Source organism: Python bivittatus, unplaced genomic scaffold (assembly GCF_059951505.1).
Source record: "Python bivittatus isolate LINGU-HERP-01145 unplaced genomic scaffold, Pbiv_v1 ctg000200_np1212, whole genome shotgun sequence".
Taxonomy (NCBI): Eukaryota; Metazoa; Chordata; class Lepidosauria; order Squamata; family Pythonidae; genus Python; species Python bivittatus.
Window position 1 is genome coordinate 14428603 of NW_028277040.1, and position 23929 is coordinate 14452531.

Consider the following 23929-nt stretch of genomic DNA (forward strand, 5'->3'; position numbering starts at 1 on the left):
TTGGCCGTATCAAGTACAGTGAAGAATAGCTGCATTTTGCTTTTACTTAACCTCTTGCCACATTTAATGGAATCTTTGCATATATTGGGTTGAGTGGTCTTGAATGAGTAGCTCTTGATTCTTTTTCCCTATAAGCAAATACACATGGATGAATTTCGGGTATAGGGAGGTACTTATTTATTTACATAGCTGCTCACTTTGAACAACAACAACTTTAGGCAGTGTATATAATAAAAAGTCAAGTTACTGGATTTTGTGGATATTGAATGCTGTTATAAGGTATGCTTTGGTGCTTATCTTTTAAGCAAACACATTTCTGTGTGTCAATAGGTTTCCTTTATTCCCATTTTTTTTTTTTTTGGTCATTAGGTATTTTTCCTAATGCTGCTTTAAAAAAAAAAGTTTTGTTTTTTTTGCAAAACTAAAAAGCTTAGTTTTTGTTTTTTAAAAAAAATCTTATTCTGGAAAATATAACTCTCCCTTTGCTGGTTAATATCATTGTTTCCTGCCCAGTTGCATCTCTCTCTTGGTTTTCATCATTTGGCTGCAAAATGATGGACTGTGTTTCTCTCCCCCTACCCCCCCCACTTTGCTCCGTGGTGGTTGTTTTTTTCCCTGTGCCCTTCTTTACTTGTAAAACTTTTATAATTATACCTTCTCTGAAAGGAAACAGTTGAAGTTAAATTTCAGAAATGTGGTGTTCACTGTACTGACCAAGAACAAAAAGCTACATAAAAGGTTAAGGACATTCATCCCTTCAGCAATCCATGTCCATCCAAATGTAGCTTTCTCTGTGATGATCCCTCCAAGTCATAAATCTTTCTATTGGCCATCTATTAGTTGGGGTAATGCCTAGATATATATCTGCACAACATTAATCCAGTACATGCAGGGTATCCACGGGGTACGGCATCACACATGATGTGTGTGATGGACATAAAAAACAGGTGTAACTTCTATCTCACCTGGTGGCTGTCATCTTGACTTTTTTGACTGTACCTTGTGGATACTCCTAAGCATACAACTACTATCCTCCAAGCAGTTCACTGTTGTGCACACATCTCTCTGTTAGGATAATGGATGCTGCAAACTTAAGTACTATAGCAAATTAGAAAATGTGAGGACCTTCGTGTTTAAATCCTACATGAGAATGCCAACTGAAATTATGGAAAAATGATATCAGCAAAATAATAATAATAATAATAATAATAATAATAATAATAATAATAATAAATTGTATGCTCATTAGCAGCATTTAGTAAGTCGCATGTTTCTACAAATGATTATACCATCCAATCCTGGATGGGAAAGTTACTATTGCTTCTCAGCCTTTTGGCTAAGATCAAGTGTAGTATTTCTCTGACAGAGTTGTTATGAGAATAAATCTGGAAGAAAGGTATTATGTATTACCCCAAGGAAAGGTAGGCTATAAAGCTAACAAAGGAAGTCAGTATAAACATAAATGAAAGGAAGTGATACAAATGCATAAATGTCTATGTGTTCTCCAGTCCTATATGCTATACGTAATCTAATGGATGTCTACTCTACATATCTTCAAACTCATGAAATCTTGAGTACTTGCAGTACTGTTTTGAATAATAATGATGTTTCTCTTACACCCACTTCCTTTTTTAAAAATGAAACATAAGTCTACAAAGCCTTCAGGGCTCTGTTTTGTTAATGCACCTTTCCCACTGTGGACTATCTTGAAAATTCAGTATCAAGGGACTTCTTTGTAAATGTGCTGAAAATTAAAAAATTATTTATATTCTCTGTTTACACAAATAAACCTTGATATGGCTTGCTGAATGAACTTAACTGTAAAGCACCATGCAACCAGATTGGGATAATAACTGATGCAACTAAATGGAAATTTACTTGTTCAACTAAGTGCCCACCTTTAAGTAGATGAAGAGAGGATATCTGAGAAATAATTGGGTTATAATGGTGAACAATCAACTTGAAAAGCAGTAGGCATCTACCACTGAACTGAACCTGTCAACCCATTCCAGTGATTTGGCATGTTGATGCCTCCAAAGGTGAAACGCAAAGGTTTGAGAGTAAACCATTGAAACCCCCTAATTCTATTCTGCCACTATCAATGACTCCAACTGAGAAGAATGATTAGGAGCAGGAACTGCTTTCAGATTGGATGATGAGAAGAGTAAATGGGTTCCCCACTATTCTCAGGTTGAGGAAACATGAATGGAATGGTACTTAACATGCCTCTCCTTGGATTTGGAATACTTGATACTGCTAGTGCTCATATATGTAGCCAAGATGCAAAGGAAGATCTTGAGGAGAAGAAGCCAAAGAATATAGGAAGGCTACAGGCAAACAGAGGAAGGAATCCACAAGATGTATAATTGGTATGGATACAATGGAAAGCAAAGCAAAAAGCAGCAGATGCAAACAGGTTTAACCTGGGAAGGAGGAGAAACTGGTTTAAACTGTGGATGGAGAAGCAGTTGTATTAATGAGGGACTTTAGATGCCTTAAGTAACAGTGCCTTAGGTGAGTGAGTCATGGAACTGGCCAAAGGAGAGGCAAGCCTAGGTTTAATCCTAAATGGTGATCATGATCTCATGCAAGATGTAAATGCGGTGAAACATACAAGTGGGAAATGGCCAGCTTTTGACTACAAAAGGGAAAATGAGGGAGTGGTGAAAAAGATACCAAAAAGAAAAATCAAGAGGGCCAAAATATTTCATAATGCCTGGGGCTTATTTAAAACCACAGTAACTGAGGTTCGACCAGAATCTTTTCCACAATGCAAGAAAGAATTGACATAACCAGAAGGACATCAGCATGTCTCTCAAATATCATCCAGGAAGCTATAAAATGTAAAGTGAGTTCTTTTAGGAAATAGAAAGCGTGTCCTAATAAGGAGAACAAAATGGAGCACAATCTGGCAGAAAAAGTGTAAGGTGATAATAAGGAATGCACAATTGAGAAGCAGGTGGCCAAAAACATTGAGGGAACAATCAGAGTGTCTTTAAACCTAATCAAAGCAGAAAACCAGCCAGGAAAGCGGTTGGGCCAGTAGACAATGAAGGAGTGAAAGGCACCCTAAGAAGATTGCAATATGGAGACTGCAGAGAAACTGAATTAATATTCTCCATCTGTCTTTGCTATGGGACAGATTTTTGACCCTATATTGATTTTCTCCCCCTCAAAAACAGAAAAATTAAAGCAGAGTGAGGCAACAAGAGAGGATTTTCTAGAATATCTAGCAAATAGTCCAGAACAGTTGGCCAAAAAATCTCTCAAAGTGAGTTCAATGCCAGAGAACTGAAGCAAACACTTTTTTAAAAGGGACCCAGGGGAGATCCATGAAATTATGGACCTTAATGTCTGTCCTGAACAAATTTGTAGAACTATTAATCAAAAACAAATCACCAAGCTCACAGAGGAATGAGACATGCTGAAGGAGAATCAGCATAGATTCTGTAAAGGTAAATCTTGCCTCAGCAATCTTCTGGAGATTTTTCAGAGTGTCAGGAGGCACATGGATGGAGGTGATGCTGCTGACATTGGATAGAGGGACTTTCAAAAAGCCTTTGACAAAGTTCCTCATCATCCAAGTTCCTCTTGAGCAAACTTAGAAATCGTGAGGAAAGAGGACCTCTTGTTTTTATATATTGTTAACTGGTTTAAAACAGAAAGCAAATACATATGCAATTTTTTTCAACAGAAGAAAGTAAGAAGTGAAGTCCTTCAAGGCTTGGGTCAGTGCTTTTTCACTTGTTCATCAATTATCTTGACTTAGAGATAAAAGGGGAACTAGCCAGAAATGTGGATGATATCAAACTATGCAAAGTGGGGAAAACCCAATCTCATTATAAAGAGCTCCAGAAAAATCTCTTTAAACTGAATAAATGTCAGCCAAATAACAAATGCAGTTCAGTTTATATAAGTCTGAAGTGATTGGTACTGTACTCTGAGTGGGACTGGGCAATCTCTAATTAACCAGGAAAAAGACCTTGATATCGGGATATCGACTCAGTCTGAGGTAGCTGAGCTAGGAATCTTGACCAAAGGGTCTAGAAATAAAACTATCAACCTGGTAATGTCCTTATACAAATCTCTTATACTGTAGATTCTCATCTGGAATACTATATACAGTTCTGATTGCCACATTTGACAAAGGATGTAATAAAGCTGGAAAAACTGCAGAAGAGGGCAAACTAAATGATCAGGTGTTATGAGAAAAGACTGGAAAATATGGGACGCAGGCTTGGAAAGAAGACAGCTGAGAGGGCCCATGATTCAGGTGTATAAAATAAGGCTTTGCATGAGAAACATGGAGAGAGAGTAGTTTTCCCCACTCTCAAAACATTAGGACCAGGGTCATCCAATGATTGCAACAACATTTAGAACAGGTAAAAGGAAGTACTTTTTCATACAGAACATAATTAACCTGCAGAAATCATTACCACAAGACATGGTGATGGGAGATTCATTCATTCATTCATTCATTCATTCATTCATTCATTCATTCATTCATTCATTCATTCAGATTTGTATCCTGGCACAGTCTCAAGGGACTCTCAGCAATTACTCCTGGGATAGTGCAGGTTTAACAAGGATCATTAGCCTTGAAGACTGAGTGTATCTTCCAAGCTGGAAGTGGCATGCCTCCAAATATTGGTGGAAAGGAACAGTGGCTGGAGAGGAGTCTCTCCCCATCTCCTGCCTGAAAGACTCATCTGGCTGGCAACTGTGAGGAGCAAAGGGCTGGACTAGGATGGGCCTTGGCCTGATCCAGCAGGGCCACTCTTAAACTCTTGTTCAAGAAAAAAATATCTTCCAGACCTGCCACCTCCTGATTCTTTAACATAGGGACTAAGTTGAAGTAGAACAGTACACAAGACCCAGTCGATACTTAGCAAATAGAAGAATGCTGAACTCTCTCTCTTAGTTTAGGGTTGGGATTGTGGTGGAATAATGATTCCATGCCTCATGGCAAAGCATTACATTGTTGCCCATATATGTTCTCTAAATAGCAATTAAAAAACTAAGTGGTCCTTAAAAAATGCTGAACGTTTTTGAAACCTTCTCACATGTGCTGAATTTACGGTGGTTGTTTCCTTGTACGTGACTTGGTCATCCGCAAATAACAGCAGAGGGCCTTAATTTATTCTGATTTATTTCGACAGGTTGCATCACCTTGTTTCATCCAAGAGCTGTATTTTACCTCTGAATGGCATTTCAGGGGCTGCACTTTGAGAAGTGGACAGCACAATGACAAAGAACTACATTTGAATTAATTTAGAAGTAAATGAATTAAATCCATTTAATGTGATCACTCCCCAAGTATCTATTACTTTTTTTCTCATCTGCACTCCTAGGAGCTTCAGACTGTGCCTATTGAATTAGAGTAACTTCTCCCTTTTCCCAAATTATATGAAATCTTGGTCTGGAAAAAATGAGCCTAGCTGTATTTCAATTCCAGTATGCAGTGAGACTTGCTGCTGTTTGTTCTGAAAATTCTTTCTCAAGCCTTAAAGAGCAGCCTCTTCCTCCCCTGCTTCAGAATTGCTAAAACTGGCCAAATGGCTCAGGAGAGTGAGTGATAGATGCATAAAGAGGTTTGCTACATCCCTAAGCTGTTTGCAGCAGCTAAGATAAATGGTAGAGTAAGCAGAGTTGGCTCCCCTGGGTGTGGCCTTCTTGACCCAGCCTCTGATTGAAATCATGCCTGCAGTTGCCGATATTACTCTTAAAGCTCTAAGTTGCTGTTGAAGCAGAGGCAAAGAAAAGTCAGTATGTTATTTACTGGTAAAAGGTGTACCATAAAACCACAGAAGTTACAGAGCAGATTTGATGGCTATTTACGTAGCCAGCCCAGGAGAGAAATGAGGGTTGCCAATGCTGAAATCAGAAACTGCCTCTGCACCTTTAACAACTCCAGGATGTGCAGACATTCACAGCAAGTAGTTTTATGTGCTGGAAAAATGCACCTTCTCGCCTCAGTAGATCGACCTTTGCTCTGAACAGCACTGAGGTCTCCTTTCCTGAGCTGTGCCTCCACCCCAAGTCCGGAAGGGAAGGTTTCTTAGCCCATGGACAAGTGAAAGGAGGGTGCAACGTTGCAGCAGTGCCTGGCTGCCCAAAGCAAGGTCCTAGTGGGCCTTTGTAGGTTTGAGGGAGCAGAGGACTTTCGTGACCTTCCCTTCTCTTCGGTCTCCAGCTTTCTCCAGACAGCATTTGGCACCCTTCATTCAGGAATGTTGATATACAGAGTTTGTGTTGCTGAGCTTGGTCCCCCCCCGCCTTTATCTGATTGGCTTTTGTTCCAGGTTGTTTTCATCTGCCACTTGCTGCCTTTTCAGGTTTGCTTTAGGGCTCAAGGTTAAAGGGGAGGAGATCTCCTGCACTGATCTGCTTTAATTAAGTTGTCACAGCTAAACAAGCAGAGCATACTGGGATTAATAGGCATAAACTTTAGTTCGCCTTGCTCTTGGTTAAAGCAAGCTGGCTATTTCATTGAAACACTGAAGGTGGTAACAGTCACACCTAAGTGAAATGTAAATTCTTGGGTCGGGGGCCCTGATTGTCCTGGACCAGGTGGTTGGAAGGGGCTTCATTGCCGTCCTTGTGGCATGTGGACCAATGGAGGTGGTCTGGATTAGCCGTTTACCAAGGGAAAAAATTAAAAAGCAGTTGTTGTATTGGATACTGTATCTGTATATTCTCCCGTGTGTGTGTTCATTGTCCATCCAAGGACTTTCATTGTCCTGGGCCAGGTGGTTGGAAGGGGTTTCATTGCCGTCCTTGTGGCATGTGGACGGATGGAGGTGGGGACACCAGCATTACATTCTCTGAACGGCCCCAGGTTCAGGTTTATGCCCCTAGCGTTTCCCATAATAATTGTTCTTATAATTCCATTAATATAACAGCTGTTTTATTTCCTCAATTCTTTTAAAACCTTAACTTTGTGCCTGACATCTTCATTTCAGGGAGGGAGGGAGGGAAGGAAGAAGGAAGGAGATGACTATACTGTAGATGGACAAATCTATCAGTTTGTTCTTTCCCTACACCTTAATATTTTCATCTCCAATTCTTCCTGTCCTTTTTGTACAGATAACTGCAAATATTGATACTCTGTCCAAAGCTTTGGGAGGTTGCTTGCAGTCCTAACATATCGGGTTGTATTCCTCTGCCATAAAGGCAAAAGTTGGCATCTTCTATGTTGCTCTCCAAGCAGTTCCCAAGGTTTATTTTTGGCTTTCTGATTCATACTGTTTATTGCATATCTATAGCACTTAACGTACAATAATTTATTTTCTGTTTTCTATCAGAGGAGCCAGAACAGCATAAAGCTTAATTAGAAAATTATATAATATTACAGTAAATAATGCAAATACAACAAAACAGTGTGGATACAACCCTGAGCAGCCAAGTTTAAATAGTCCAGTCCAAAAGAGAAGCTGATTATGACTCAAATATATATATACATACACATACATTTGGGGTACAGAATTTGCTCTCCCCACTAGCATTCTCTCTCCTGCCCCAGGCACAGTGCTGACAAAAAATGCTGTCCTTACTTACAGTGCACAGGCCATGACTGGTGGATTCCCTTGGCTTTGCTCCCCTCCCTCTCCATTGGGAAAATATCTACTAATCATACTCCATAATGAGGGCTGGGAAGGAGGTGAGTTCTGACAGTTGACCACTCTAACAGTTTTAACCATGTGTCCAAACACAGTCTGGTTTTGCATGGATTCAAAGGGAGCCCAATTATCAACTGATAGGCTGGTCTGGATCTCTCCCAGGATAATGCTATGGGGAGAATAAGTTATAGGTGCCCTCATAAGCTTGCTGTTTTTGTCCAAATGATGGAAGCAGCACTGTGTATAATTCCATCTCTTTCGTGTGTGCATGTATGTGGCATCATGACATGCGTATAAAAGGGGTAGGGCTTGTGCCACAATGGTGTGGTGTTTGCATTGTGATGGCACATCCTGGTTTCATCATTCTGCCACTCTGTAGATGCTGCTGGGAGGAATGAAAAGAATGTGAACCAAAGGGCTCTGTTTTGATATGGTTCCTCTTCTCTTCATTTGCATTTACCCAGGAGAATACCTTCTAGACAGCAGAAAAGGAATCATAATGTTTCCTAAACAAGCCTGGTTTTAAGATAAGATCATCACCAACAACATTATTAATGTAATGCTAGTCCCAAAATCACACATGCTAGACTTCTGATTCTCTTCTTGTTGTCTGACAAACATTCTGGGGCCAAAAATCCCTTTGAGAAGAGCTAAAGAGCACTAGAATGAACATGCCGATCAGAGTTCTGCGGCTCTGCTGAGGCCGCGCGCTCTTAATTTTGGCAGGCATTGCAATGCTGACAGTTGTCTAATAGCAACTCATCTGGGAACATCTAGTTGAGCATCATAACAACAATGCGTGAAAGAACATACTATGTAATTAAAAAACACAGACCAGAATGTGGTGTTCCACTGAGATTAAAGCAGCCCAAAACAACCTCTTCTCCTCTGTGAACAATATGGCATTTTTTTCTCCATCAAAAGTAATTTGACAGAAATGGTCTGGCTGTTTTAATTTTTTCTTCCTTACATTATCCAATCACATGCCTTACTGGGGCTCTCATTCTTTTTCACTGTGCAGTAAATGTCTTCCAGGTCGGAAGAAATGGATAAAATGAATTCAAACCACCTCTGTTTTGACCTTTACAAAAAAAAAAAAAATAGCAGAGAGGAGGAACTGCTGAGATTTTTTTCTCTTCTTCCCCAACTAAGATAAGCAGGTTAAAAAATTACAGAAGGAAATGTGTAATTTTCAACCTCATTTAAAAATCATTCTTTCTCTTGGGAAGAAAAAAAACACACACACTTTCTAAGCTTTGTCGGGTTAAGGATGCTGGGATTGTACTGTTTGAATGACAAATGTATAAGATTAAGCATCTCCAAGGAAATAGGTAATGCTTTCATCTGCTGGATTCAAAGTCAATTTGTCAAAAAGCAGCCTCTAAAATCCCTCCCTTGCTGGTCAGGCAAGCTGATTTTCTGGATGGAAGAGAGCATGACACACTGAGGTCCATATCCCCCACCTATCTTTTTACTGTCTTCTCCTCCTTGTGCCTATCAGCACTTTAGAAATAGCAAGCATTATTCTTGGAACATCTAGAAGAAACCTTGAGGGAGACATGCATACTTAGCTCAGGGAAATTCCATCCCTAGTTTTGCTGCTCAGAGGAAAGCAGGCAGGTTTCAAATTTCATAATGCAGGTCTGGCGGAGAAAGAGAGCAATTGAGTTGGGTCAGCTGATTTGGACACCTCTGGCCAAATCCTTCCTTAGCCATCAAAGTTAGGAGATGACTCTGAGAGAACATTTCAGGTTTTCTTCCCAAGGAGAGGTGACCCCAGCAAAGCTCAAATGACTGAAATGGCTTTTTTTTAATAATTCAAGGGTAGTGGACAATGTATTTTGGAAAGTATGTCTTAATGAGATGGCTTCAAAAGTATCTTGCGATATCTCCAACAGTATTATGCATATCGAACAGTCCTTGCAGTTGGGTTCCCCCTGTGTTTAAAGCAGAAGTATAGCAACCTTGGAAGCAGATAGTGATGGCTGACTACCCATGATTTTATTTTTCCCCCATTCTGCCTGGTGATTCTGAAACTGGAGTTTCAACAGGAAGATACCAGGTTGAGGAATTCTGCATGGTCTGAACAAAAATATCTCCTCTCAGATAGATACTGTAGATAGATAGATAGATAGATAGATAGATAGATAGATAGATAGATAGATAGATAGATAGATAGATAGATAGATTAGCAATCATGTACTGTATAACACTCTCTCTCTCTCTCCCCATGTATATACACATATACTCACAATCACTGCAGACAAATAGCCCTGGCACTTCAAGTGACGGCTTTAGCTCCTCTCTCATTTAGTTCTTGGAGTCTCAGCTGTCACTTCATTTGAAGTCCAACCTACTTCAAAGATTGCTGTGAGCTTAAAATGATAGTAGGTTTTGGAATTTTAATGGGAAAGAAAGCTATCCAAAGTGTATTCAGTTTTTACAAATCCAAAATCAACATCTATTTGGAATTTACGGAGATTACATTAAACCTATAAAGGTCTCTCCTTCAGGAACTTCTCCTCCCCCAAGTTTATTTTCATAACAGTCACATCACATCATGATGATGATGCTCACTTTGAAAGGTTTTGTCAAAACTCATGAAGAACATGCTTATCTAAAAGTAAAGGCTCACAAATAATGCCATAAAGGATAAAACACCAGCTGCTCAGCACTTTGTTGATTAGCACAAAATGTCACTAGGCTGGGAGTATATTTAATCTGCACAGCGTATGACACATCCTAACACATTGAATGTCTCTGTTCCTTCACTATTTGATATTCCTTCACCACAATAGCTGAGGTTTCAAAGTGGCTACAGTCAAAGATAGAATGAGAGGCTTTAATATATGAAGAAACTGAAGGAGGGGGGTAAGATTTTGCTGAGGTAAGCAATTTCCCAATTCTTCTGCTCCTTTTTCTTCACTTTCAAAAAGTATACCTGGACAATGGTTCTGAGCATGCATTCTGTATAGGCCTCTTATCTTCAGCAATCATTCATTATTGAGAAAGGGAAATAGAACAGCCCCAGTAAACAGTCAAGGAGCAACTGAGAATATCTCAGTTTGGCCTGGATGAAGCATCAGAAGGGTGCTCTCCTTTAACTGAGTTTTCAATGAACTCCTTTCAATGAAGTTCTGTGGAACCAAGCAGCGTCCCACTTACAGGTTGCCTTGAAGTGGCGGCATTGCTGCCCTTTGTCCATGTGTCCACGCAGAAGATCTTTCCATCAAAGCAGATGAAATGGCTAAGATGAAGATGACATCTCCATTCTTGGAATGCTGATTCAAGGTCAAGTGCCTCACTTTTATATGCTATTGTGACATTTCACTCCAGCAATCAGAATCAAGGTGGCTGGGCATCTCGTCTCACAATCCTAATGCCAGTTGCACAGGGCTGCAAACTGTCAGTAGTTTTGTTGTTACTCCTACAGGTACTACATTTTGATTGTTACTGCTGGTCTCAGGGGAAATGGCTTTAGTGGCCTTAGGAGTTTTTGGCTTCTCTGCATCAGGCAGCAAAATGCCTTGGGCCAATCCTGGGTTGGCTTTGAGCATCCAAGGAACAGAAAAATGGAAGGACTTTCTCAGTAGCTGAGCTCAGTTTTCCTAGGGAAGCTGATGTTGCTTCTTCCTTAACCATCTTTGCTGGATAGCTGAAAATATCGTGATCTAGACAGCTTCCCCCCCAGCCCCATACATTTTTCAAATGCTGGTACAGAACTGAATTTAATCTGCTGTATTAAATACTTACTTTATTTCAGGAAGACACCTAATGATTTCAGTAGCTGCTTTGAACTGGTTCTTGTAGTGAAGATTAATTTTATGCATTTTAATTTGCTATTGCTTGATGCCTTGATTTTTCCACCCTCTTTTTTATGGAAGTCAGGATAGAAATCTTTGAAATAAATATTGCCATATCCTTCCTATTTCTGTGGGCTGAAAAATTCCAGGGACGACAGTACTTCAGCATTCTTAGAAATCAATCTAGTAAAGCTTAACCTCAGTATAATGTACATAACAATGTTACCTTGGATTGTTTGAAAGAAAGAAAGATTTGAGTATCTATCATAATAAAATATATAAAAACATGCACGTTTAGCCAGGGAGGTCATGTGACAGGGTTACAATTAAGTCATGGAATAAACCACAGATCAGGAGGCTGAATGCTTTTCCTTTGATATCTACTCAAGGTAGGTTTATTATACAAAATACACTTACTTACAAAATATGCATTACAATTCCAATATGTTGACCCTAATATATACAACATATATACACCTAATGATATAAGTGACATGTAGCAACACTTAATGAAGGTACAACTTTCCCTTTTACCCTGTGCTGTTAACCATCCACCTTTCCCAGCAAAAAAGGCAGTATTACTACAGTTCTTCCCCTAGCCCTCACCTTTAAAGACTAGGAATTCTGTTCCTTTTATCCAGGGCTTAAAATCTTTTACCTTACACTCAGACCTATCTAATCCTCCCTGCTCCAGCACTTATGCTTCAGTAGGTCCTTCTGGAGGTTGAAGTAGCCTGGTAATTGCTCCCTTTTACTGATTTGCTTCTCCATCACTCAGTCCTTATCAGTTCACAGGAGGGAGAAAACAATTACAGGTAGTCCTCATTTAGCAAGCACACTTGGGACCAGCAATTCAGTCATTAAGCAAAGTGGTTGCTAAGTGGAACTACAACTGCACTTATGATTTTACTTCAGCTTACCTTTGCTTTACAGACCTGCAAAAGTCATAAATGCAAGGATTGGTCATAAAGTTACTTTTTCATCACTGTTGTAATTGTGAATGGTCTCTAAACAAGGCAGTCACTAAATCAGGGCTACCTGTACTTGTTGCTGGTTGTAGCTGGTCTGCACCTGTGGAAGGTTTGTGAAGCCATAAGGCTCTGCTATGGTAGCTCCAAAGTCACACTGTTCAGTCCACCAAACTGTTTTAGGTTCACCTCCTCCATGCATGATTGGCATCTTCTTTAGTTCTCTAACTCACTCTCCTGTCCCTCTTCCACTGACATCCGTATCCCATGCCTTCAAGTGTTTCTCTTTTTATCTTTCTGCAGTACAAGTGTGGTCTTTCGCTCTCTTAAAGTCCCAGAGAACACAAAACCACAAGGAAGGAAAGCTCACAGCAGCAGCCTTGAGTCTTTCCGTCCACAGGTCAAAAGGATAGTCAATCAGCAGGAACGAAATTCCTGGAGAGTAGTTTCAGTGATATTTCAGTACACCTCCACCCCCCCTAAACACACATACACACATCAGAAACATCCACAGAATTTTGTCAAAATAATGAAATGAGCATCAGGACAGAACAACTCAAGCTCTGTCCCTTTCATACATGTGTACAACATTACAAAATAAATGATAAAGGGGTGAAGCTTGTGCCATTCCAGTGCAACGCTTGTTTTGCCATTTGTCTTCTTGCCTTTCCCCTATCAACACAACTTTCTGACTCTGACTCTTCAACAACCTCAGTTGTGTTTCCCTACTTCAGGCTCATTTGGATATTTTGCGGAATCCTAGTCTGGATACCCATTCTGGGCAAACAACATCAAAAATAGTACCATTCTTCCCAGAACCTACATAAAGAATTATTAAGACATACAGCAACAATTTCAGCAATAAAGCAGATCACCTACATACTACAGCCCAATTCTGACAGTCATTCCAGGCTTCATAAACCTTTGTTTTTCTGACTTATTGTCTACATTTCTTAAACAGAAGAAAAAATGAACTGACTTTTGGGGATTCCCTGGGTTAATGCAAGCCAAGAACTTTATGCTGAAGCCAGGATGGGAGGAAAATCAGGAGACACAAAAGGGAGGTCTTTCCAGTACTCTTTAGTCCTGGCTTCTTAAAGCACAATTTCGTAACAAGAACAAAAATTGGAAACTGAGACTGAAATGTTGTCCAGCAATTACATCATTGGGCTCTCAATTAATGGCCTTGATTGAATCTAATGACCTTCTTTCTTTTGCCAAATACCTTATGCTAACCTAAAGCCAAAACTGGGGAAAAGATATATCACCATTTACCTCTCCCACCAACCTCCTACCCACATTTGTCCAAAAGGAACTAAGAACTTCTAACTGAGCAAATCACAATGTGCTGTGCCTAACCTATGTCCTTGTGATAGGAATGCATTTTTATTGGTTGATGAATCTGAAGTATGAGGCCCATAGGTTCCCCCCCTCCATCACAAACATTTCTTGGAAAGTTGATATGATGACTGCTCGTTACTTTTCAGATAATTTTTAGACATCCTTTTTTAATCTATTTGGACAGCAAGAAGCAGGAACCAGTTATCTTACATGTTTGTTAGTCTAGACATTGTAGAGAACCATCAGCTAATCAATGCATGCCCTAGCTGCTAGCAGCTGAGGACAAGAATTGTTACCTAATTAATCCTTGCTTGCCCCCTTTCAGGCTGGGCAATAACTGAGTGCTTTGTCCCACCCAGCTAATTGCTAATATCTTACAGACAATGAGGTATCAGGCTTTTTGGCAGCTGCTTAAACCAAAAACAATTCTTTTCCAAGCATGATTCCTACAGAGTTTCTTTAGCAAGATTTATTGAGGTGCATGGGGTGGGCTTGCAAGAATTCCAGCAACTGAACTATTTTCAATGTGCAATTAATATATCCCTAAGCACATTAGGGGAGAGACTCTCTGATTCTAACAACCTTCTGATGAGGGTCTCTTCATTGATAATGGGAATCTTGCATCTGGTGGTTTATATAACAGTCTTTTGAATCTCAATCAGTTGGGGAGGCAACTCTTAAATAAAGAAAACAAACTATTAATGTTCTCCCTTTTTTACACTTCATGTGGTTTTGAACATATACATGTGAACATTTGTTCATTGTTTAAGGGGGAAAAAAATCTGAGAGGCAGTTTGAGGAGAAACAGCATAAGGGGAAGTTGATTGATATATTTTTTAACAATGCAGTAAAGACAACCCCAAACACTCAAAAGCTTCACATTTGCCATGACAGAATACCTTCATTACTTTCCAAATCCCTCCAACCTGTAATGCCAGCATACCAGCAATTTTCTATTTAGATACTTTTCTCTTAATCATGCCAGCATATTGTTAGGACAGGAGCTGAGAGGCAGGTGAGGCAAAAATTCATTTGAATGGGACCACAGACCATCCTTTGAAACACAAGACAATAAATACCTTACCATTTCCAAAGTGGTATTCAGGTATGTAAAAACTCCAGTCATCGTATTTGCAATATGCATATGTGGTAGTATTTAGATACACTAAATACAAGAACTGTAGAAATATACACACAAAGGATAGATAGAAGTTTCTTTGAAAATATTTGTGGAGTATTCCGTGCATATGCTTTCTATACTTCCCAGGATAGATAAATTATGAACCTTCACACGCAGCTCTTCAGGAAAGAGATCACTTTCTCCAGGTCCAACTTATCTGGATTAAAGCATATTGATGTACTCCTTCTGTCCAGTGTTGATATTGAGATAAATCTTGCAGCACAGCATTCCAACTCAGCTATTTTGCCTTGTCGAGCTTCATTTGTGTGATGGAATCCAGCAGTTCAGCAGTTTATAATTTCCTTTGCTGAAACTACAGGAGAAGTAAAATCTTACAGCAGATCTTCTGAAACAGCTGCTGCTTATAGACTACTTCATTTTTTAAAGGATATTTCTAAAAACTTGCTTTTTCTTTTTCTTTCCTTTTCATTTTTTCAGCCAACCAAGGGTTTGCATGGTAGCCTTCATGGAAACCCAGATAACTTCACTATGCATATTTAAGTACGCCAGGTAATGTTGCTTCTTGTAATAATTTTTCAATGAAATAAATATTTTTTAGATAAGCAATTGAGTTGGGAACCCAAATTATCAACCTATTAGAAGATATCATTAACAAAATGTATCCCGTTGATTTAAGGAAGAAGGTGCTGGATTGGGCTGAGGCAAAACGTATCTTGGCAGATGAGCAGGCTGGCTTTAGAGAAGGACATTCCATATAGACCAAGCCCTAATACTACAATTTTTGGTTGAAAAATATACAAGTAACCCATTATATGCTGCCTTTGTAGATTTTACGTCTGCGTTTTACTCAATTTCCAGAAATAGGTTATGGCAAAAATTGAAGGATCTGCTACTGATAGACATTTGCTTTTCCTTTTGCAAAAACTCCATGTCAACTTGAAAATAAAAGTTAGGTGCTCCATCCAGGGCCATTATTCTAGGGAAATCCCAATGAGGAAAGGAGTTAGGAAGGGTTGTGTCCTGGCTCCTAGAGTATATTGTTCAATTATTATACAAATCCCTTGGTCTCAGCCTTAGATAAGTTGGCACATCGTCCACCAAGATTGGCACATAAGCACATTTCAGGTCTCTTATATGCAGATGATGTAGTGGGATTGGCATTAACACAGATTGATCTGAGAAGGACATTACAGTCCCTTGCAGAGTTTTGCTCAGAGGAAACTCCTGAGATCGATTATGACAAGAGCAAGGTTATAGCTTTTGCAGAGTGCCCTAAAGTCAATAGATGGACACTAAATGGGCATGAGCTGCAACAGTTCAAACTATTTAAGTACCTGGGGTAATATTTCAAACTACAGGAAGCTAGAATGTGCATTTAGAATGCACCCTACAAAACACTGAGAGATCAACTTTGGCTATTCAAGTCTTTTATAGATCTCAAGGAGCATTATATATTCCAGCTGCAATTTATTTATTGCTAAAACCCCAATACAACTTCTGTATGGTACACAGATAGGACCCTATAAAAACACCTTATTGATGCAGTCCCTACAATCTAATTGTTTTGAGAAATATTTTTCAGGCATCATGATGCATACTCAATTGTATTCTCTGGTTGGAAACTGGTGTACTCAAAATTGATATAATGGTATGGCTTAATACCTTGAACCATTGATTAAAAAGAGTCTCATGCCATCGTGGTCTGGTCCTCCCAATTTCCTCTGATACATTTATCAGCAAATGGAAAAACTCCATCCTCCATAAGTTGAATCATTGTGGCTACTCTCTGGAAGCCATACTAGCCTTAGTATGGCAAAGAATAATAGGTATAGGAAGCCAGGAAGCTCAATCCTATGTGCCAATAGGGGTGCATTTGGTTGCTCAAACCACTAGCCTTAGTTCAGCTAGATCCCTGACGCAGAGTGAAATACCTAAATATAGGTGGGCTATGACTTCAGCATTATTTAATGTTTTGCCTACAGCTGTCTTGGTAAGGAGGTATAAGAAAATTCCATATGATGAATTGCTTTGACCACATAGACCTGGTCACATTGAAAACACTGCTCTTTTTCTTCTGTACTGTCACTTTTATCAGGATATTTGTGCACAATATTTGACACCATTAGTAGCAAATTATCCAGGCTATCCAGATTTATTGTATCTCTGGTATTTATTGTCTGGCAGAATTGACAGAGTCTTTCTGAATGTTGCTAAATACTGATATATTGCCTGCAGATATCAAAAGGGAAAACGGCATGGTTATTTGCAAGAACAAATAGTGGAGAGCATTGTTACTTTGATTCATTGCCAAGACAAACAACTTAATAGAAATTATCATGTTATTTTCATCAGTTGGCAATCCTGGGGGGGAAAAAAAGATCATTGCAGAGTCTAGTGCTTTCAGTATATGCTTCCCTTCAAGGTGTAGACACCTGATTAAAAAAGAAGAAGAAGACTGGATCCTAGATTGCAAAGAGATGGTTTTCTTCCATTCACAGAAATAGCAGCAAACAAGCAGAAGTTCCCACCACACAGATCAGTTTCTCTTCTAGTAATAGCTCCCAGAATCACTGGATACTCTTTTCCAGGGGTCACTTGGGCAAACATTTTATAGCATAATACGTAAAGGCAACAACAAAAACAAATAATTGTAAATTGATCTGAAAATATCTTTGGTAATATCTCCACTTTATAGACATTATTAGCCAAAGTCTTAGAAATCCAAATCAAATAACCAAAGAGGTGCTGGAGCATCCCCTCCTCAAGAAAGCATCACTGGATCCCACCATACTGGACAACTTTTGTCCAGTCTCCCCCCTCCCTTTTTAGGGAAGGTGATTGAGAAGGTGGTGGCATTGCAGCTCCAGGGGATCCTGGAGGAAACGGATTATCTGGACCCTTTTCAGTCAGGTTTCAGGCCTAGATTTGGGATGAAAATGGCATTGGTCACACTCATGGATGATCTCTGGTGGGAGCAGGATGGAGGTAGTACATCCATCCTTGCTTTTCTTGACCTCTCAGTGGCTTTTGATACCATTGACCATGGTATCCTTTTGGGTCGACTTGGGGAATTGGGAGTGGGCAGCTGGTTTTGTGCTGGTTCTCTTCCTCCAAGGTTGATCCTAATCGGTGGTGATTGGGAGTGAGAGGTCCAGCCCGCAGCCCCTCCATTGTGGAGTGCCGCAGGGTTTGGTTCTCTCTCCGCTCCTTTTCAACATCTACATGAAACCACTGGGTGAGATCATCCGTCACCATGGGATGAGGTGTCATCAATAGGCAGATATACCCAGTTATACTGTACATCTCCATCCCAGGTGATCTCAGTGATGCTGTGACCGCCTTTCGTGGTGCCTGGAGGCTGTGGAGGTCTGGATTGGGTGCAACAGGCTTCAGCTGAATCCTGGTAACATGGAGTGGCTATGGATTGGAGGCCCCTCTGTATCCAGGAATTTACCATCTTTGGTTTTGGATGGGGTTGCACTGCTCCAGACAGACCTGGTGTGTAATTTGAGGGTCCTCCTGGACTCATGACTCCTGGTTGAGGAGCAGGTGGCAGTCATAGTCAGGAGGGCCTTCACCCACCTTCGTGTGGTGTGTCAGTTACAGCCCTTCCTGGATCAGAAGACTTTCCAGTCAGTCACTCACACCCTGATCATCTCTTGGTTAGACTACTGCAATGTGGTCTACATGGGGCTACCCTTGGAGAGTATCCAGAAGGTACAGCTGGTTCAAAATGCAGCTGTGCGGACAAACATGGGTGCCTCAAGGATGGCATATATAGCATCTTTGTTGCAGGAGCTGCATTGGGTGCCAGTTTGCTTCTGGGTCCAATTCAAGGTGTTGGTTATCACCTTTAAAGCCCTACATGGCATGGGTCCAGGTTACCTGAGGGACCATCTCATCCCTATCACATTAACCTATCCCATCTGGTCAGGCAGAGAGGATATGTTGCGGACCCCATCAGTGAGAGAATGTCAGCTGGTGGGGCCCAGGAGGAAAGCGTTCTCTGCTGTGGTCCCTACCTTTTTGAATATTCTCTCCCCAAAAGGATGGTGGGCCCCTAACCTCCTGGTTTTCCAGAAAGGACTTTAAGACCTGGCTCTATCAGTGTGCATAGGGTGAAAAGAGTTGTAATCAATCCTGGGGGTGGCTGGCACCCTAATGACACTCCCTGAGCTGTTTGCCAATTTGATCATTCCTTGAAATTTATTTATTACTTATTTAAGATTGTTTTATATTGTATTTTAATTGATTTTATCTCTTCTGTAAACTGCCCAGAATCACTTTTTAAGATGGGTGGTGACAAATTTGACATCTGCATAAATAAATAAATAAATAAATAAATAAATAAATAAATAAATCTATTCTTGAAAAATATCTACATCTTTCAGAAAAATAAGTATATTTTTTGAATCTCCATTTTTATGTCTCTATGCATCAACAAGCTCCAAATTATCCATTAAATCAAAGAAAAACTTTGGTAATTTACCCAGTGTTATTTTAATATTTTTCTCAGCAGTTCTATCTTTTTGTGGGGAGACCACTCCATTCTAATCCCCCAGGAGACATCAATTTTCATATGTAAAATCCAAAAAATTATCCATCAGTCCTTTGTAAAATGCTGTTTTATCTTCATCTGGGGCATAAATTCCCAATATCAGAGTAACTTTCACACCAACAAATCTGCCATAATCATTGGTCAGTATAAGTTTTAGATATAGTTGGGGGTTTATATACAAATCAACTCCACTTTTTAAAAAATCCTGCTGAAATAAATTCCTCTCCCAGATTTTTGTGACTTAAATATTTTACATCTTTTTTCCTAATATGTGTTTCTTGTAGACAAATCACATCTTATTTTAACTTTTTCAAATAATGATTTTTTTTTCTTTTGAGGGGCATTTGCCCCATTTATATTCCACATTAAGCATTTATAATTTATAATTAGTCCATGATTTTGGGAAAAACCAATACCTGTAGTGATTCTTCAGTGTCTTGAAACTTTTGTGGCATTTGTTTAGTCTCATCTGTCATTATCACTTCCCTTTGTGTCTCCTCTGATTGTTTAATTTCAGAAAATCTCTTGCTTTCTGCATAGAATTCAACCTAAATCTCTGTTGTTTATAAATAAAAATTACCCCTTCCATCTTGTCCCATATAATGGGATTTTCTTCTGTTTAAGCTCGTCTGTCAGAAAAAAGTAGTCTTTTCTCTTGTGTAGTATTCTAATTGGAATTTCCTTAAGTACAATTACATCTGTATTATCAATCCTCAGTCTAGTATTAAAATGCTGTGGTAGAACATGGTCTCTTGTCTTCTTCCTGACCAAGTGCACAAGGACATCCCTTGGAACATTTCTTAATTTTGCAAGACGTGTATTCATTCTATAGGCCTTATAGTACCAGTATCATCTTTCTCCCAATCCAGGAAATCAGACAGAGATCTAACAAACTTTTTTCTGATATCCTCTCCACATTGTTCTGGAATTGCTCTAAATCTTAAGCAGAATTCTTTTTCTCTTAGTTCCAATAATGCCAAATTGTCCACATCCTTCTCCATTTCTCACTTTCTAACTTCTGTCTTACTTTCCAAAACTTCCACTTTGTCAGTAATTTGTTTTAAGTCTACAGCCAGATGCCCTACAGATTCTTCAATTTTTTTAACTTCTTTCAAATCTTTTTTCATACCTGCAAATCCTTCTTCCATTTCCTTTTTAACTGTTGCGGTCATCTTTTTGCCAAATTCTTCAAACATTTTCTGCAAATCTAATGAAATACCCTTATCTATAATTGTTCTAATGAACCCCTGAATTCTTGCCCCAATTTGGCAGCTTTCCTTGTGGTTGTCGTGGTAAGAAGGTGAAAATATGTCAATTGCTACAGTAAAAGGCAAGCTTCTTTTTTTATTTACTGTTTTGCTTCTTTCTATCTTTAATACTTTAGTCCCAACTGGCATTCTGTAATCACAGTCATACAGTTTAGCTCATATTACTCTTACCTTCTTGTTTTATAAAATCCACTAATTATTTCTGTCCTTAAAAATAAACAAACAACATTCCCACAAATATTCAGTCTGTTAGTCTAGTTAATTTTACTATTTTCAAAGGCACTTTCCTCAGAAAAAAACGTTTCTTCTATTTTTTAAAATCACTGTCCTCTTTATCCATTTGAAACTTTCTTATTTCACAATTTTATTAAGCTTTTATTTTTAAATTAAAATCCTTTAAGATAACACTTTCTTTTTTTCTCTTCTTAATTTCAAAAAGAAGGCACTCACCGAGAGTTTTTTGATCTTCACTGCCATTTGGAATATCTCTTTTAGGTTGTAAAGCAATTAAATCGTAAAGTGATTAAGAAGGTGAGGCTTTTGCCAGTCCAATGTCCACAAAGGCTGCACAGCAATTTAGAGCACGTTGTAAATCCCAGCTCCCAAGCTGTTCAACCCACGACCACAAGAAACTAAATTCCTGCAGTTTTCTCATGAGGAGCAGCTCTTCCAGAGCATAAATGGTTAATCCCCCTATTTCTCCTTCCTTCGGAGAAATTTCTGTCAGCCAGAACCATCTCCTGGCTGAAAATTCCACTGCTGTCCTGTCCCTGTTTGTAGAGTTACTTATAGAGACAACTAACTGGCCATAACTCCTCACCCAGAAACCAATATCCTTACTGAATAGTGATTATAAATTGTTTACCATGATTTTGGCTGAAAGGTTGAAAGTAATTTTACAGGATTTTATTCATGAAAATCAAATGGGTTTTTAGCTAAAAGACAACTACAAGATAATATTAGAAATGTTTTGAATATTCTGGAATACTTGCAGCAACATAAAGAAAAACAGGCTGCATTGATATTTTTAGATGCAGAGAAGGCCTTTGACAGTTTGAGGAGTTGAAGTCCACACATCTTCAAGCTGCCAAAGTTGAGCAACACTGCTCTAAGAGGGATATAATATATGTTAGCTGGTCTATATTTGAATTTAAAGGTCCCCACATTCCCCAGGTCATCTTCAGAGAGGTTAGGTGTTGCCCGCTGTTCCACCGCATTTACCAGCAGCCATAAATTCCCTTCCTTCTGACTTTTAGAGGCTGTTCCCCCACATCCCTGGATGTCCTTTCCCCCAGTTATAGGTTCAAGCCCGTTTTGAGTCAAGACAGTGGGCAACCATACTCTACAAGAGGACTCCTTGAGCCTCAGGAGGGAGTCCCGATGGAAACTTGAGAGATGAAGACGGGAGCTGCCTGGAGAAGTTCCCTAATCTCTTGTGAGGTTAAGGTAGATTTCTTTTTCAATCCAAGGAAAAAAATCCTGCTACTATTACTAGATAGGCCAGAGTAAATCTTAACGTGGATTACAATCTAGTTTCAACTATAAGGCCGTAATTGGTCAGAATATATTTTTCTGGAAAACCTTCTAAGTTAACAGCAACAGGGATTTGATTTGAGGACTTGGAAAAAGCAAGTGCAAAAACAAAAGTGAAGGAAGGACTATGACTCTTGGCAAGCGTCCAAGGAGCTCTGAGGAGCCAAATCTGTTACCAGCTGGCAAACAAACTAAGATAGAAGATTTTTTTACCTCTAATGAGGGAGTTGAGGAGTTTGTTGCTGTTGGTGAGACTGATTGCTGCGAGTTCGTGGAGTTGGAGGGTGGAGAAGTAACAGGGTTGGTGCTAGAGAAGCAAGAAGAGACGCCGAAGCCGGTCCTGGGGAGGGGCAATTAAAGAAACAGCATACATTTTTCCCTAACAGGGCTCTGGAGTCAGAGAAAACTGGAAAAGGAAGCAGGAAAGAATCAGAAGAAAAGGAAGAATCCAATGTGCTCACCTTTGAGCAGTCTCACATTGCTTTAATTGCCCAAACAGTGAAGCGTATTTTTGTAAATATAAAAGGAATCGAAACTTATCTTTCTAGTCTTATGACTGAAATGAAGAAGCTCCATACTAAAATTGCTCAATTACGTCATGATCCCCAGGTCTCTTCTCTAGCATTTAATCAAAGAGCTCAGCAGTTATGTCGAGTTCCACCTGACTACCAGGAGAGTGAAACATCTTGGAGAATTAACGGCAAACTAGAGACTTTGCCAGAGCGTGAACACTATACCCAATCTTTGATACTACAACCAAGCAAAGTTTGTTTAACAGTGGGCACTTATAAAGGGAAAATCCCAAGTTGGAAAAACAAATTTCAGGCCAAATCCCATCTTCATGCACTTCTTCATATTAAACCTCCACTGATTGATTTGGAATCAGTAGAACTCCTTAATCAGACTCCATGGGCACAAAGAATTATGTTAGTATTTCAGTCTGCTAGACTGCCCCTACTAATCCAAAAATATCAAAAGCACCTTTGGATAAAAGGGATTTTCTCAACACGCATTTTTGTTAATACAACAGTCAAAGCCCTATTCTCTAAAAGGCCAACGACTAAGCCAGCCGATGAAGAACTCCGACTAGAGCAGTGGAAGTCAATGCTCCCTCAGCTGACGGTGACTGATCCAATAGAGAGGTCTGCAAAAGAACTCCAACAGCCTTCAGAACCCATTGGTGAACAGTGGACTCAACCTCAGAACAGTACACTCTACAACTTTTTGGAAAACTCAATTGAAGATCTTCTTTGTTCTTTTGGAACCTTACCCACTCTGGATCAACAAATGATTTTAGAAAGATTAGAATTAATAAAAAACAGACTACAAAACATAAGAGATGATGAGATTTCCTGCCCTGCAGTGAACAACAAAGAGACTATGATCCTTTCTTCACTGAGTCCCCATGCGAAGCCTACCCTAATGATCCTTAAAGGCCTAAAGACCAGGCCGGCTACTCCTAACCCCCAGGAGTCACTGATTGACTCAAGCTTTACAAACACGGAAGCCGTACATTTTGCCTTAAAGTCCATTCCCCCAAATGGTTGCATATTCGATGATCCTTCTAATTTTTTGAATCACATAATTGAGCTGGACTAAGTACTTATACCCCCTCTGGTTCCTTGAGTTTGGTTTCTTGGAATATAGTGGGGTGGAGAAACAAAATGCATGACATGGATTTTATAAACTTTTTAACTT

General features: G+C 39.5%; 1 pseudogene; it reads left to right on the forward strand.

Annotated features, from left to right (window-relative positions):
- The first annotated feature begins 1316 nt into the window (after nt 1-1316).
- On the forward strand, nt 1317-1415 carry LOC112541669 (U2 spliceosomal RNA; annotated as a pseudogene).
- Nucleotides 1416-23929: the final 22514 nt, after the last annotated feature.